This window comes from Neopelma chrysocephalum, unplaced genomic scaffold (assembly GCF_003984885.1).
Source record: "Neopelma chrysocephalum unplaced genomic scaffold, ASM398488v2 Primary Assembly neopelma1_25, whole genome shotgun sequence".
In the NCBI taxonomy this organism is placed as follows: domain Eukaryota; kingdom Metazoa; phylum Chordata; class Aves; order Passeriformes; family Pipridae; genus Neopelma; species Neopelma chrysocephalum.
The window spans coordinates 38,975,547-38,992,783 of record NW_020897694.1 but is presented as its reverse complement, the minus strand read 5'-3'; positions in this window follow the sequence as shown (position 1 = coordinate 38,992,783).

Here is a 17,237-nt window from a genome sequence, read left to right as displayed (position 1 = left end):
TTTAAGGAAATCCCATCCCAATAGGGTTTAGGCAAATGTGCTGGCAAAAATTGCGTATCAGTGATTTAAGCTCCAGGGATTCCACTGCTCTGAAGGATCTGACTGGCTCTTTGGAGACTTCCCAGCTGCCAACAGAGGCCCTCACACTACACATGGGTGCTCAAAACCTTTCTGTAGATGTGGCAGTAAGCTCCAAGACAAAATGATCACAGCTGGCCACTAATGATGTGCATCACATTGCCTGGAGAACAGTGTGAAAGATCTAGGGATAGGTTTGTGGTGGTAATAAACACGCTCACAACATGATGCAGGAGCTGATTGAAAATGTGCTTTGAATATCTATAAGACCATAAAAAGGTAGTTCTGGAAAACAAAGATATAGCACTATAACTCTTTGATGGAGTTATCATCCATAAATGTAGATAATCCTTTAGGAACATATTTCTATACTTCTGATATCCATAATAAAACGTAGCACCAAAGCCCACAATTTAATTACAAGTTGTTCTAAGAATTTTTTTCTTTAAAAATATAACCAGGATACTGTCACTAGAGAGCCTTTATTTTTCCTCTAAAAATTATTTCCTCATCAGCTTCTTTGTACAGTCCATAAAGTGATAAGGTAACCATCTTTTATGTCTCCTGCAGACTCCCTCAATAACTCAGGTAGGTTATCCAAGATTGATTAGCACAGCTTAAATTCTAGCTCTGTATCTGAGTTTCTCAAGTGTAAAACTAGAGCTAATACAGGGGCTGTAAAACTAGAATTGTTATTGTTCCTGATGCTCTAAGACACATAAGCAGGGAGAGATTTTTAGTCTATTAAAACATCCAGAAAGCGTTGGAGATTATAAACATCAGTTCTGCAAAGCCTATAAATAATTTTAAAAGATAAGAATTTTTGAACTTGTGAATATCAACTTGTTAATGACTTTAAATATCCCATTTTCTATTAGTTCTAATTCAAACAATGGAGTGATTTTACAATATACATATTTTCTACATATAAGAACTAAATTTTTACTTTATATATTCTTCTCATAGTTATTTTTTTTTCTTTTTTTTTAATGCATGATTCTGAATCCAGAATATGTCTGAATGATTCTTTGGTAAGTAAGAGACAGATACTTTTTCCTTGGTAGATAAAAGACAGATACTTTTAGAAGTATATTCTTTTTTACCCTGATCTCATGCCTTGCTCTACAGGACTTTGAGGACATGCAATTATTTCTGCCATCAGAGAAACCACTTAGATGCTTAAAGGTGAGGATTTGCTTAAGTGCTTTACTGATTGAGCTTTTATTGTGCTGGAGAGTATCAATTAAAAAAAAAAAAAGTCCCTTTTCTCCCTCACGATTCAAAACATCTAAAGAAACCGAGCACCATACAGAGAAGTTTGACCTTTAGAAAACATTTTGTGAGGCATTTTAATGAAATACAAAAGATACTTCTAAAATCTTCAGCATTCATCAGCCGTCGCCTCGTCTGTCAAAACACGCAAGTTAATTAAAGGCAGGAACAAAAAAACAAAGAGCAGGCCTCCGGGAAAGGCTTCATCACTCAGCTGGCTCCGGTAGATGGCACTGCTCTGAATAATTTGAGCCGGCGCCAGCGACGCCTCAGGATGCTCCGGCTCCTGCTCCTGCCCCGGCCCCGCGGCGCTGCCCGCTGCGGAGCTCTGGGGAGCGGCATGAAACCGTCCCCAGCCGCCCTCAGGCCGGCGGGGGAAGGCGTTTGCATTCTTCCAAGAGATTGCTAGCGAGGAAAAATAATTGGTTCCCACTGCTGTGATTTGCTGGCTGCCGCTTGTACCTGTTGCTTAGCTTCATAGTAACTCTTCCCTCCCTCTTCGTTTCGTTGTATCTCTTCCCACTCCCCATTTTGGTTTTCAGCAAATTCAACGTTCATTTTGTCAAACTACAGAAAAATCTGCTGCTAGTGTCAGCAATAAGAGATGTCCCTTTCCGATACCTTGTGAAGTGCTTTGGAGAGACTGTCTTTGCTGAGGGCTGAGTCCACCCTCGTGTGTGTATGTGCTGCTGTTTTACTTTCACAAAGGGAAGCAGGGACCTAAAAGCTCGCTTTACAAAGGACCTCGGGGACTGGAAAATTTAAGTTTCAGGTATCTTAGTGCCTAGAAAAATCCTCTGTCCTTGAGTGATAGGACTTTGGTGTCAGATTGGACTTAGTGTCAATGTTTGTAGTGGACAAAGCTCCTTTTCTGTTTTTATTTCCTATTTTTATTCGTGAGTTCCCTTCTGAAGTTTGGTGCTTTAACCACACCACTCTTTTCTGGTGAAAAACAGGGACAGTTTTTGGATCTGGGAGCACTTTTTGACTGCTTGCTTTGGCTATTGAACTGGCCTTACTCTGATTCCAGGGAGGAAAACTCTGGATGCCCTCCCTACCTCTGAGCTGTAGGGGAAGTAAACATGAGCATGAGGAAAATAATAACCCAGACACTTTTTTCCTAGAGCTTTCTAAAGGCTCAGGAGAAATAGCCTTCGCTGGGCAGTCTTTGTTCCTGCAACATTTCTATTTTTAAAACTTTCAGTGGGAATTTGAGTTGGTGTTTTCCAAATACATACAACAGCTGGTTTACTGTGCTGTGTGTCACCCTTCAAAAACCCCAAACTAAGGCCAGCCAGGGACCAGGAAACACTAGATTCTCCCCCACCTCTTTCCCCAGGCAAACAATTCCCTAAAAACCAGATTTCAGACAAGTAAACATGAATATTGTCCACTGCCATTTTCTACTGTGGTAAGTAGTTTGAGGTCATCTTTTCTGTATTTACAATGTGTGGCTTAAAATACAAACACCCTTTGTTTGCGCTTTGTTATTGTTTGCACGACTGAATGCTTTCACAGATATATGCTGCAATAAAGGATGGCTTAGAAATTCAATGTAAAAAGGCAGCCAGTGCCACTGGGGAATAAAGTACTCTACCAATCAAGACACAGCCTCCATTGACCAGATTCACAATGTAATGCACTTTATAAAATGTGTTTAATGCAGGGCTGAAATTTTTGCATCATAAAGAGGCAAGACAAAACCCACCTTCCGCTCCTTTTTAATGTTTGGTAGAAACGTTGATCATCAATTTCATTAAATGTTTACTTGTCTAAATTTGTAAGGTCTGCTACAATTTTGCCTGAAATTAAAAACAAAGACCTTTCTGGGCACCCTGTTCTTACTTTTTTTTCTGTACAAGAATGTCATGACATCTTAAAACCTATAGGTACTTTCTTTTCTTCTACTCCTTAATTGAACAGCAGGATACATTTTAAGTGCTCCTTCACTGTGGTTCTGAAACATGCCTAACACAGATGTCTTTCTTTTGTCATTCTTCTTCCTTCCCCTTTAAAAATTTTATTTCCCAGACAAACAGGTGGATCTCAAAAGGGTTTTCTTCAAAAAAGACTTTAATTCTTATGTCTGTGATTGCCAATTGCAAAATGTAATAAATGCCTCTGCCTCTGGGCTTAAGAATAAGCGTCAGATATTCATTCTGGAACAAGCACTTTCAGAGCTACTAGGCTGCAATTATAGTTGTGCTAGCAGGTGTGAATTATTTAATTAAGGTCAGAAACCAGTCTTCTTTAGAATGAGCAAGTTTCAAGTGCAGTTTTACCATTCAAAATGTTTTAATTGCTTGACAGAGTAGGTTATATCATTATGGGCTGGGTTAAATTTTGTTGAAATGAGTAGATCCTTCATTTAAGATAGCTGTATGAAGAGCCGGGGCAAACATTTCAGCCCCAAGTAGAGGCAGTGCAAGGCAGCTTGGAAATGTAAGTGATATGTGTGGATGAGCTGGGTCTATCTATGATTTTGGCAATATAGGGTTTGTGGATGCGAAAATAACACTAAATGATAAAGAAAAATCACAATTAATATTATATAGCATCTGTGTGTGGTCATGACAGCAATGTATACAGTATTGAGGTACTGGACTGAAAAAGTGGAAAAAACCTTCAGTGTTAAGTCCACCTGACATTCAGGAAGTTTGATGTTGTACATCATGAATGAACAAATTACAAAATAACCTCATGTTCCCTGAGTTTTGCATGAAGTAGAACATCACATCTGTTCAACAGGATCCTGGTGGCCTTGGCCCTTTTTATCCAGGGCTCAAATGCTTTTTTATAACCTGTTTACTTTTTGTAGCTCAATTTTTCATGCGTATAATGCCCATGTTTGTGCTGATATTCAGTGTGTATCCAAACTGTCCTGTCCCAGAAAACCACAAAATAACCCAGCTTGATTGGGACCAGCTGTAAGGGCAGTAGTAGTGGGTTTAAGGGTACGGAGCACCAGACGTGAGATGAGCAGCCTGACACTTTGTGGCTAACTGAATTAATTTTCCACAGCTCTCTTCTGCTTTAGAAAAAAAAGGTCTTCTCACACATGGTCATGTTCCTTTCACCTGAGGGTTTGGTAAATACCTAGCAGATGGAGGAAATCCTAGTGAAGGGAGAGACAATAACAAGGAGTTATGTGCACTGGTCAGGTAAATATTGGAATTTGAATCTAAAACCTCTGCAGAAGAAGTTACCCTGGTAACAACATCCAAAGTTCAGGGGTGGAGAGAGGGAGAGAGAGCCCATACTGAGGCCGAGCCAGTGAGGTGCTTAATCAGGAGTAACCAGCATCAGGAAAGCTGTTTGAGGATGGGCTGCTCCTCTGAAGCTACTACTGGGCAGCCTGACTGTCACACATTAATCACTGCTCAACTGTTTGATGAATAATTTTCAGTAGCCCATGAAGGATTTAATCAGGTTTGATGGAAGTCTTTTCCATGACTTTGCCACTCTGCAAGGATAAGGCCCTTGAATCATATACTGCTGGCAGGCAAGTCTCAGAGGAAGGAAGAAGTTGAATTAGTTACTGTTTTCCTGGTTCTTGCAGCCAGCAGAGTGGAGACATTATGTGTCATCTGCTTTGGACCTTGAAATGGGAGAGTTAAAGTAAGGACATGGTGCAAGTAGCCGTATTATTTATAAGGAAAGAATATTTAGAGTATAATATAGTCAGCTCCATGTTATTTATGTAAAGGAGGAAAGACAAAATCAGAAACCCAAAGAATTTTTTTCTTTTTCTTTGGGTATTCTTCTAAACAAAAAGTTATACCAATGATGGCTAACTGGTTCACTGGCTTATCCTTACTGGAATCACTTATAAAACCCCAGCTCTTGGTTTCTCACACAAAACACCAGAAGATGTAACTGCATAAGGGGAAAGAAAAAAAGGTCAAATGCAAGAACTGAAACATGAACGAACTGTAGCTGCAGTGGAGCTAACTTGGCATCTCTATTCTGTTCTTTCTAACATATCCAGACCCATGCCAACTCTGTGCAGATGCTCCAAAACCAAGTTCACCAGGCTCACAGGGTCTCCATGAATGCCACTGTGTCCAGCACTGCGTATGCCCGTGCAGGATAATCCACCAACAGTTGGTGGCTATATGACTGTTGTTTCTTTCAGCCATTTACCAGGTACTTGAGATACTCTGAAAAGTGCTGATAAGGAAGTTTGGTTTTCCTCAGCAGGCTGAAACACTTCAAAACTTTGTTAGTAGAGCCAGCTGAGGCAGACTATTCATAGTTCCATGAAAAATAAACAAACCCCTTAAACATTACAACCAAGAGAGCTACATACTCTCACCTTCTTGGATACGATGCAGACATTGCAAAATGATGCTGGAACTGAAGGAGCTTAGAAAATATGTAGTTTATAATTCAGTCCTAGTCAGCACTAACGACCAGTAATTTGCAACCAGCTGGTGAGTGTTCCAGTTTATTCCTTATGAAAGACTGTGAGATGAAAGAGGGGAAACACTTTCCTATTGCCATTTCTAATAAAGTAGTAAACATTGTTGAATGCCAGATTAAAGAGTATAAATTTTATTTGTCCTGCTGGAGATTTCTGATGCAGAAGTGAATCTGCCTGGTGGCTAAATTATTGATGAAGGTTGCTGGTTTTAACCCTACTGTATTGCCTGTGATGTGGTAAGCATAACTTCTCCACAGGTTCTCATCCTGACTGCTGGCCAAATTTTATTCTTGATTGTCCATCTGTGGCTGCTGTTAACTAAGATAAGAGGCACTGCTATGGCTCTGCAGGTAGTAATTAGGCACAATTTATTTTTGTCTTAGATACATCCTGAGTGGTGAATATGAAAATTTACACAGAATTGTTTTTCATCCTTAAATGTCAATTCTCCTCATAGTTTCTAAGTGATAGACTGTAACTTGCATGTAGTCCATGCACACAGAAATGACAAAGGATCAAAGTAAGTTGTTCTACCTGCCCTGTCTTATACCCTTGGATGCAGTTACTTGTGCAAATACATCAGAAGCATATCTAATGTCTGTCTTCCTTAGTCTTTGCCAATAAACTGAATAAGTATGTCAGGGGTAATTGCAAAGGTATGGATTTGTTGCACACATAGGATAGCAGTAATCAAAATACCATTGTGCCATCAGTGAGCCTTGAGACACAAGCTTTGACTGCTTAAGACACCTTTCTTAGGTGTTTGGCTGCATTCTCAAATCCATTCTTGACCACTCAGCCTAGTAGAGATGAGCTGTTTTCTCTCACTGTTGCATTTCCTGGTGCTTTATTGCAAAATTTTATAAAGTCCATATTTTTTGTTCGACTCACCATGGTACATTTAACAATGATGATGCCAAAAGGGAGTTATTTTGTAACAATGCCTTTGCCACAGAAGCCTTTGGACATGTTCATAAGAAGAGGAAACCCAAGTGTACACGGTCATACGAGAGTGTAGGGTACAAGATGAAGTGAATGTGTGTGTGGAGAACATAAAACTGCATCCTCTGTGCAGAGAGCATAGACATTGTCATCCTGTTTCTGAACATAGGCTTGCAGCAGCTTTCTGATATGATGTCTACATTGACTTGCATAAAGATGCACTCGTCCAAGCCAAAGCCTGCCCCAGAGCTTCAGTTTATAGAGCAAATGACTGACACAAATGCTCTTTTTGCTGTTTTAAACAGTGGGGAAGAATTTTTTTAAGAAGTCAGGCTTGTGGTTGATGAATAAAACATGGCTTACTGTGATGCCATTCAGCAAAGGAAGCTGTGGAATAATTTAAATTTTCTCACATGTAGGTTTTGTATACTGGTAAGGACTTGTGGTCTCATTGCAGTAAGCACTGAAATCTAATATAAAATTGTGAGAATAACAGGCACACAAGAAGTAACTATCATTAAAATTGAGAGTGAATTGTTCCTGTTAGAGGAACATGAGCACAGTTATTAGGTATACTTGCTGCCTGTGGGAGATATTTCTTTCTCTTTTTCTCCTCCCAAAGCTCATCAAAGGATAAAAGCAGAAAAAATGAGTGTAATGGGTTTATTCTTTCTTTGTGCAGTGTTTATGGAAGCTAACAGCAGCAAAAACCCTTTGTAGGCTGAAATAATAGTTCTTTAAAAAGCTTTCAAAGAGAGGTACATTGGCAGCATCAGAAAAAAAATAGAAGGTTGCATGTCATTTATAGGCTGGTTGGGTTTCAGTGGGGCTCCTACTGTGTTCCTGAAACATACATTTAATCTGCCCCATACTCTCAATTGAGAGGAAGATAGTCTTTATTAGAATAGCTGTTATAGCAGGAAATGCCTTATATATTCCTCAAAGCCACGTTTTTCACTTTTGTTTTCAAAAAGTAGAGGTATCTCATTGTCCTGGAAGACAGTCTTTATTGTACCACTGCTTTGAACTCAACCACAGCTGCTAAAGGCATCTGGCAAACCATTTTTTTCCAAAATCAAGCTAACTGTAGCACTGCATTGAACAGGCTGAGTGGCGATGTCAGCACATGCTTAAACCTAGTGATGGCCTCAGGTGGTTAGCTCTGCATGCTCAGTCAGGCATAGCCAGAGTAATTCATGTTAAATAATGTCTTCTTCTTCTTCTTCCTTTTCTCTTTTTTTCTTTTTTTTTTTTTTTTTTTTTGAGTACCTCTGCTTAAAACTTGTTCATTCTGCCTTTTAAATATAGCCTTTGGGTCACTAGCAACTCCGTTACTAGAGACATTCAGTATGGTCATTATTTGGTGGAGGCAGGTTGTGATCTTTTCTGGACATGAGTATATACTGGCAAAGTAATTATGCATTTATTGAAACTTCACCTATGCAATGAAAGGTCAACTATGCAAAATTCTTCAAACTTTTAAAAAATATGCTAATAAAACCCAAGATAAATAATCAACAAACAATAAAGAAATGGGAAAATTCAATATTGTCATTTTTAAAGAGCTGCAAGTCTGGCAGCGAGACACAGTATTTGTTGCTTTGTGAGCATTGAGTGAAGCTGAGGATGGTGTAATTGGTTTTAACTAGTATAATTCATTCTGATTAAAATACTTGCAAGATGGGACCTGTGGGATCATTTTCTGCAAGTGAAAGAAGACCGTTCCTAGATAAGATCAAGTTGTGTCTGGTCTTTCCAAAGCAGTAGCATATGTGATGTCTCCAAAAAGTCCTGACAATTGCCTTGGGGTTTACATGACTTTTTTTTGCCTATTTGATCTCTGGATCCTTGTCTGGTCTCAGAATACTCATGACACTGAGTATATATTGTGTGATCACAATAGCCAGTCTACAAACGCACAAACAAGGCCTCCATTTTCCCTTGGCCTCTGTCCTCCTGATCTGTCAACATGTGACCTCTAGAGTAGTAAATATGTCTCTCTCCTATCTTTCTCTGTTTATTCTTCTCTTAATCTCTCTTCCTTTACTCTTGTGGGCAACTGAAACAGGTATTTTCTGTATTTCACTTCAGTTGCAAGTTTCTCACTTAAGTTGTATAAGGTTTTGTGTTTGCTGGGTGTAACGAAGGTTCCCTTACTATAGCAGTGCTTGCTAGTCTCATAATCTCTTGTAATGCTTTTGGGAAGTTACATGTTATTTCTGTAAAACCTTTTTTGCCAAAATGCTTATTTTCTCACCAGATTAAAAGAAATCTCCTCGAGAAAAATGTGTAGTTTTTCTCTGGACATGAACTCAAGGTACCAAAGAATCAAAAGGCTTTGCAAGAGTTTGTGTAGGTGTCTCTTGAAGCCAGAAATAAAAGTGTAACACCCATGGAGCTTCTAAACTGGGTTGTAACACATGGACTGCAGGGGAATCTCTGCTCCTGTGCCTCAAGCATCTTCTCCCCTTCCTTCTTCACTTACCTGGGTGTCTGCAGGGCTGTTGCTCTCATATATTCTCACCCTTCTCTGAATGCTGTTGCACAGTAACTTTCCCCTTTCTTAAATCTGTTATCCCAGAGGTCCTACCACTGTCACTGACAGGCTCAGCCTTGGCTGGCAGTGAGTCTGTCTTGGAGCAGACTGGTATTGGCTCCACTGGACACGGGAGAAACTTGTGACAGCTTCTTACAGAAGCCACCCCTGTATTCCCCCACCACCAAAACCTGGCCATGCAAACCCAATACACCCTCCAATAGTGTCAGAGGAGGTACAGAACAAATGTAGCTGAGTCTATTACCAACCTTGCTTTCATAAGTATTTTTTAAAGAAAAAATTATAATTCTACTGACTGTGAGCAAAAATACTTCTTGTTTCTTTAGCAGAAACAAAATTTTGGAAGTGATAGATTAGCTGTGCAAGAGAGCTAGATGATAAATATTTGTTAGTTTCTTGTTGGATTCAAAATACAGAGATCTCTTCTGTTGCCAGCAACTACTGATGGCCATAACAGATTGAGAAAAGCAGTAACAGACCCACCTGTCACCTGAAAGGGACCTGAAGGGCAAGTTTACTTCACAGGCATTGCTAACACGCGTTCTGAAACACGTGGGTGCTTATATGCAGCAGTTTGCAAGCTACTTCAGTCCCTCCTAGATGAACACATTTAATCTCAAGGTTTGAGACTTTTAACTACCTCCCCCATCCCTGCAGTCCACAAATCTGTATATATATGTATTTGCAAAGCATGCACACAGATACTGACACATACTTGTGTTAGACATTTTCCTCCCAGTAACACTAAAGCTCAATTTAACTAATATTTCATTATCCCTGGTAAGGAAGATGTAGATGCATAAATAGGATCATCATCATTGTGGTGAAGAGCAAGTGGACTCCTCAACTGTGGAGGAACAAAATTCTGACTGGGAAAGATATAAAGCCTGGAGGGACATCTATAGAAACTAAATGGATTACGGATTTGTCGGATGGACTCTTTACTGGACTGACTGTTGCTCCCCAGTTTTTACTGTGTTTATGTGTTTCTACTGTTGTACCCCTGTTTGTTGTCGGTTTTACATGAAGCTTGATATGCCTCCATATTAGTCCCCTTTCTCCCTCAGACTTTCCCACCTAAAGTTGTTTACTCCCTTGTTCTCCCCTGCTTTCCCGCTCCTCTGTCACTGATTGGCTGGAGTTTGCCGCAGTGCAGAGAGAGCTACCATTGGTCCTTTTCCCCAGATACCCAAAAGTTACACCTACCTCTCCCCTATCTCCTAATCCCAACTCTCCCTGAGTTGTCAGTCTCATGCTCCTCCCCAGTTCAGAATCCTCCCCTCAAACCTACCCTATTTAAGTCCCTGCTCTCCCTCAATAAAGTGGCATTGCTTCCTCACCCTTCACTGTGTCCGGACCCCTTATTGCAGTGCCGCGTCCCATTCCCTTTCCCCACGGACCGTGGCACTCAACTGCATAACTTACTGAGATGATAGAAAAAATTAATGGAGGAAAAAATGTTTTCAGTTTGATGTCTTTATTGAAGTCATCTCTTTCACTCTATCCAAGAGGTTGCCTATGATCAGTTAGTGGAAGGTATACTAACTCTGCCCACATTGTGATTTCCAATATGTCAATAAAAGAGTAAACAAAATGGGAAATAACTGGAGAAAACAAAACAAAGGGAAACCTCAACAGGTATACAGTGATACATCACATGATGTCTTCCCAGCAGATTGGTAGGATCATTCGTTCTGTTGTAGCTGTAGCCCATGGTAAGATTGCTGCATTTGATGTTATAGTTTGTCTTTAATAAAGGTGCCTTCCCAGCTGTCCTGGATAATTCTCATACCTCACTCTTTCTTTTCTGGAGAGAAATTTGTAACGCTCTCCAATTACTTTCGTTTTCTTTTTTTCCTTAGCTCAGTATACACACTGTTTATAGATGGAGTTCGTAGTTCTTCTGTGTGTGTCCAGGTGACCAAGAAGGCCAATGGCATCTTAGTCTGTATCAGAAATAATGTGGCCAGCAGGACTAGTGAAGTGATTCTTCCCCTGTACTTGGTGAGGCCACACCTCAAGTACTGTGTCCAGTTCTGAGCCCCTCAATTCAGGAAGTACATTGAGATGCTGAAGCATCCAGAGGTCAATAAAGCTGGTGAAGGGTCTGGGGCACAAGCCCTGTGAGAAGCAGCTGAGGGAACTGGGGTTGTTTAACCTGGAGAAAAGGAGACTCAAGGGAGACCTCGTCACTCTCTACAACTACCTGAAAGGAGGTTGTAGCCAGGTGGGCATTGATCTCTTCTTCTAGGCTACTAGCACTGGGACGAGAGGACACAGTCTTATGTTGCACCAGGGAGGTTTAGTTTGACATTAGAAAGAAATTCTTCACAGAAAGGGTGATTAGACATTGAAATGGGGTGCCCAGGGAGGTGATGTAGTCACTGCCCTGGAGGTGTTTAAGGAAAGACTGGATGTGGTACTGAGTGCCATGATCTAGTAGGCATGAACTTGATGATTTCAGAGGTCTTTTCCAACCTAATTGATTCTGTGATTCTGTCCCATCCTTGATCCCCTCCAATTAACTATCTCTCACGCACTGCTGAAAGACCTTCTGACAAAACCTCTCATGAATAAATCTTCTTAGCCAAAGGCCAGAACAGCAACTTCTATAATTGACTCTCCAGTATCCCACTGTTCCTGCACCAGTTTGACACTGGAAGGGGGCATGTATTTTACAATTACCTGCAGCCCTTTCTCCTCTTACGTGCGTGAAGCCCCACCTGAGATAATTGTAGGTTGCCAACTTAAACTGTAAGTCTACTTGGCTCTGTTCATTTATTGTTGTTTGGGGTGTGGAAATTTAGGGGTGAGTGGCTTTATGGGGAGCTGAGAAAGATCTTGTTACTTCATGAGAAATACATAGTCTTCGTCAAACCCTTGGTCTTCATCAGGCTCTGGGTTTGCTTATTGCTATTTCACAGAAAGAAAGTAATATCTGTTCTATGAGAATTTGGCCAGAGGTAGTGACTGGATGTTGGTTTGGTTTAGAAAGCTGGGGAAAAAAAACAAAATAGTTGAGCAAATCAGGATATCTAGGCATTTGGAGAAGAGATATTCAGGAGCAGTGATTTACTTCTGCATTGACTGAGTGTGAGAAGGCTTTCAAGGAAAGACAAATAGTGAATTGTCTACCACTGTGTGTTTTGTATTTAACTGGTTTCATTTTGGCATACAGCAATGAAAACATGGCTAGGCAAAAAGAAAGAGAATTGACTGTGACTAAGAAATAAAATCAGACCAAAGATTGAAAAATGCTAAATCAGTAAGAATATGATTCTAAAAGACCAGCCCCCTAGGAGGAAACTGATTCCTGGCCATAGTCTTCTGCAAGATGCTACCCTTTTCACAGAGTTTAATTTGCAAATCATCTTTCTTCCTCTGCTAATGTTGTGCAGTGTAACCCCCAGCCCCATCAATAAAAGATGTGGCAATGAGTCACACATTTGTTCCAGTCATCACATCTGCAATAAAAATTCAGTCCTCTGACATTTTACAAGATACAAATCACATCAGCATGCAGTTAAGGTTGAGACTACATAGGAGTAGTTTAGACCAAAAAAAAGGCATTAGCTAGTGTAATAGTCTCAAAATCAAGTATTAGACACTGATAAAATTCAGATTTTGCTTTATAAATAAAAGACATCTGGGTGTGCTAAGCCTGGGAATGTTGTCTCTGCCCTGCTGCAACAGCAAGCTGCAAATGGAACGAGTATAAATGGAGGAGCCAATTAGGCTGTGTTCAGGGTCACTCTGGTTAGGCTTGAAATGAAACAGCTGGGCCTTCACTGGACAGGTTTCCAAGAAGCAGGTTATTGTCTAGATCTGAAGCAAACCAATCATGACTTTTAATAAATCTTTCCCATGTCCTGCTTGTTACCTTTGACATGCAAAGATTAAACTCTCATTTGTAAACTGATAGGCAAACAGCTCTGAACACACTTTGCCCACAGACATCTTAAAGATGATTTATGCCATTTTTGCTTGTGTGTCATGCAGTAGAAAGAGACTGCTTTGCTATTTATTTTATCTATGCTGTTTTGTTTTTGAGAGGAAAATGACAAAAGACATTCATAAGAATTTCTTATTCAAGCTCTCTGAGAGCCTCAAAGGGTTTTGGGAGGAATCAATACACAAAATGAGATGCTTATTTCAGTTTTGTATATTAAAGAGCTTTGTATTTTTTTCTGCCTGTAAAAACGCTGTTAGACTCTTCAAGCCTTTTAAAATGCTAAGTATTGAAAAATACAAGAGTGTGTTTTATCAGGAGATGAGTAGCTTGCACACACATTGTGGATACCTGTTAATGTATCTTCTGGAAAAAAAAAGTGATGTATACATAGAAGAAATTGTCATTATTGTTAGGATTTTTGAATTAAGACTGTTTTTTCTTCTGCCCAAAGTTAGTATTCCTGTGAATAAATAGTGACAGAGGTGTGTCATACAGATATCAGCACCTGTTGACACAGAAACAGTTTTGCTTTCATGTCTTGTGTCCTATATGCATACAGAAGAAAGGATGGCAGGAGTGTCCTTTCAATGCAGAGGTGCCATGGGTAGGTCCTAATCAATCTTAATCAGCTCCAGACTAACATACTTATATTTAGGTACAGGTGGGAGGTTTTTTACATGTGAATCAAGGGCATGGTTCTGGTGCCCAAGGGGTGAGATGCCCCAGTTATTCTGATGGCCTCTGGTGGCTGCCCTGGGGGGCAGGGGGTCTCTGACCCATCCTGTGCCCTCTGCTTTTACCAGGTTCCCCAGGGAGGTCTCAGTAGCAAGGATTTCTAAAAGGCATAGAGTTTGAGCAGCTGAATCAAGCTCCAGGTCTCAACCTACTGAAATTGCTGCTTCAAATCCTTTGCATTTACATGTAAAAGCCTAAATTTAAGTGGCTTCATCTTAAACTGAACTGTACCTGTACTCTGACTCCTGGTGAGTTAACTTGGCCAAGCTCTTTGGGTAGCCAGTCATAGTGACTGCTGTATCTCACTACACTCAGTGTCACACTCACATTCTTGTAAACATCTATCTTAATTTTGTTCAAGATCATATCTGACTTTCTTCCTAATGCTTGGAATTGCAGCTCCTTTCTCCTCAAATAATTCCCCTGAAAACATTAAGACTTCTTGCAGGAAGACATAACCCTCCAGGTTTGGAAAGCTTTTTTACCTGCTTCCTGGGCAGTATCATCTGTTAGACTAAGGAAATTTGGCTGGTTTGGAAGGAGCAGTAGTTGTTGCAGAAAGGTAAATATTTACCAAGCATTTCCACATATTCATGTTCTACCCACCTTGAGGTGGGGTAGGTGGGCTTAGCTGGGGGAATGAACTCAACCGTTTGCTTTCCCACAGTATATAGTACAGGCAAATTTCTAATTCTTAACACTAGCATGATTCAGACCTATCTGTGTTTCTGTTGTGGGTATGAAATGTTAGCGAAAGAAGATATTAACTGCTTCATGCTGTCACCAAATGATAAGTACATTTAATTTTACATCAGGTTTTGTAATCCATCCTCACTGCACTCCCCTAATCAGTTTTCCAGTAAGAATATTTATACTGCAATTAACCGATAGTCTTATTTTGATGCCTTAGTATTGTATTATTTCTTTACTGGGAATCCTTGTAAAAGAAATGGAGGTTTTGCTACTGACTTCAGTGGAGCCAGGTCTTTACTTTAGACAGAACTGAACATGCTAAAAAAGCTAGTAAATCACCTGTTGTGATTCATCATCATTTATCTTTTTACTTAGAACAAAGGAAGGAGGTTGCAGATTGTCCCTGTTAGTGTGTTAGTGTGCTGAAGGAAGGATTTCATGTTAGTTATCATCCTCAGGGCATCACAGCTTGGACTGGAAACAATGTCCTGGGAGAGAGTTAGGTGCTGAGCTCCTAAAATGGTCATCAGCCCTCAGTTTGAATGGTGAAAACCTCTGTGCAGAGGATGGGGATCCTGAATAACCCCACAATGAGGAGACTGGCAAGCAGCCTGCTGAGCCAGCCTGTCCTCTGCCTCAGAAAAGTGCCTTTTTCCGCTGGGGACTCCTTGAACAAAACTCCTGAAAATAAGTGCTCGTGCTCATTCTTATTCTAAGCAGAGCAAGGGGTCATGGCTGTATACTACCACCAGAAGAAGCATCTTTCCTCCTCCCCAGCAGTAAGCTCAGTGTTCAGGGCAGTCAACTGTGAAGTGATAGACAGAAGTTCAGTCCCCTCTCCTGTCTGATGGGAATTCAAAACTGCATCTTCCATCTTTAAGGAAAGTCCCTGCATAGCCCATTCGCTGTACCAGTCTCTGCCATAAAAACATTTTATACCTCCTGTATAAAGACTGTACCTGTTTACATAATTGAATAAGTGATTATATTTATTTTTCTATATCCTAGATGAATGCTTTGGTTACTATAGGTAGACTGTAGGGAATTTGTGTAGTTTCTGCACCGGACATAATGAAATAGGCATTTCTGGAGTATTCCTGATAGCTTAAATCCATCAGAGATGGAGAATGACCCAAAGAACATAGGAAATATCCTGCTGTGTTGGACAGGGGTCGTGGGGCCCTGTCTTGGGGCCCAGGGCTTGGGCTGAGTGCTTGGTCTCCCAGAGTTCCCTCTCCTCAGGCTCCTGGCTGTCTGAAGTGGCTGTGTTAGGGATGTTAAAGTGTAACCCTGCTTTCAGGGTCCATTTTTATATCTGAGTTCTTTTGAAGATGCCAGTATGGTCTGCCACTACCACCCCCAGTAGCTGCACCTTACAGAAGTCCTCTACCAACCATGTTACATGGCTTTCTTGAATTCAGGCTGGAACTATGGGCTAGTTCAATGAAGCTCTGCCTGTCTGTGACAAGTCACTGTGCCTGTGAGCTTGTGTGGACACAGAGGCATTGGGATCCTGGGGCCACTGATTTCAACAGGTAAAGCATGGACAGACAGTCACTGTGATGTGATGACAGCTGTAAGGTGGTGGCTGGGGTTGAAATTTTTCTTCTTGAAGTCTGGTTTTCAAATCAGGACTGGATCTCTCTCTGAGTTTCTCCCTGGTCCTTTTCCTCTCTTGAAGAGCAACACCATGTTTCCAACTCTTCTTTCAGCAAAGAGACTCCAAACACAGCTGATGAATAAAGCAGTGGGTTTTTCTAGCATGGACCATCACTTGAGGGAGAGAGGAGAAGCAGCTGTAATCAATACATTGTGAATTAGGCCTTACTCCCTGCTCAGCCCCATGCATCTGTCTCATACTGCTCTATGTGCTTATGGGCAACAGGAAACAGGAGGGAGAATATAACTTAAACATTTGATTAACTCACCACTCCTTTCTTTCTGACTGTAATAGAATCAGCATGCAAATGCGATTCTGTGTTTTATTTTTTTGCATTGACAGTGTTGCTACACAAAAAATATTATGGTCTGTTGCTGCCAAATGCAACTGAATGAATTATTCTGAAGCACTCCTAAGCCTATCTTTGTCACAGTCTCCTATTTCAGTCCCTGTCATGCACTGTGCCTATCATTCATTATAGTTGATGGGTTGAGGGCAGAAAGGTGTCTCTTGCCTTGTTCTCTGGAGAATTTTGTCTTGTCTGTCTCACCTTCAATCACTGCTAATAGCCCTGCTGGCACAAATTCAGAAAGGGACTGTGAGGAGACAATGAAAATATTTCACAGGGTGGTTTATATTTAAAAATGAATTTGCTGGAGCAGACCAAAGTGTAGGTTGTTTAGAGGGATTTCTCTTACAAGATTTTTAATTATTTTTTTTATTTTTATTAATCTTTAAGCCCTTTGATTCTTGTTACTTTTTTCCTGTGAATTGCCAAGAAGGATTGAGTTGTGCTTTGACTGACCAATGACCATTTATCTTATGAATTCATTAGCATGATTTACTGTTCAGCAAGAACCGTGTTGGAGGAGAGAACAAAATAGCACTGCAGCTTCAGGATGGTATTTTTGTAGGATGCTTGCCC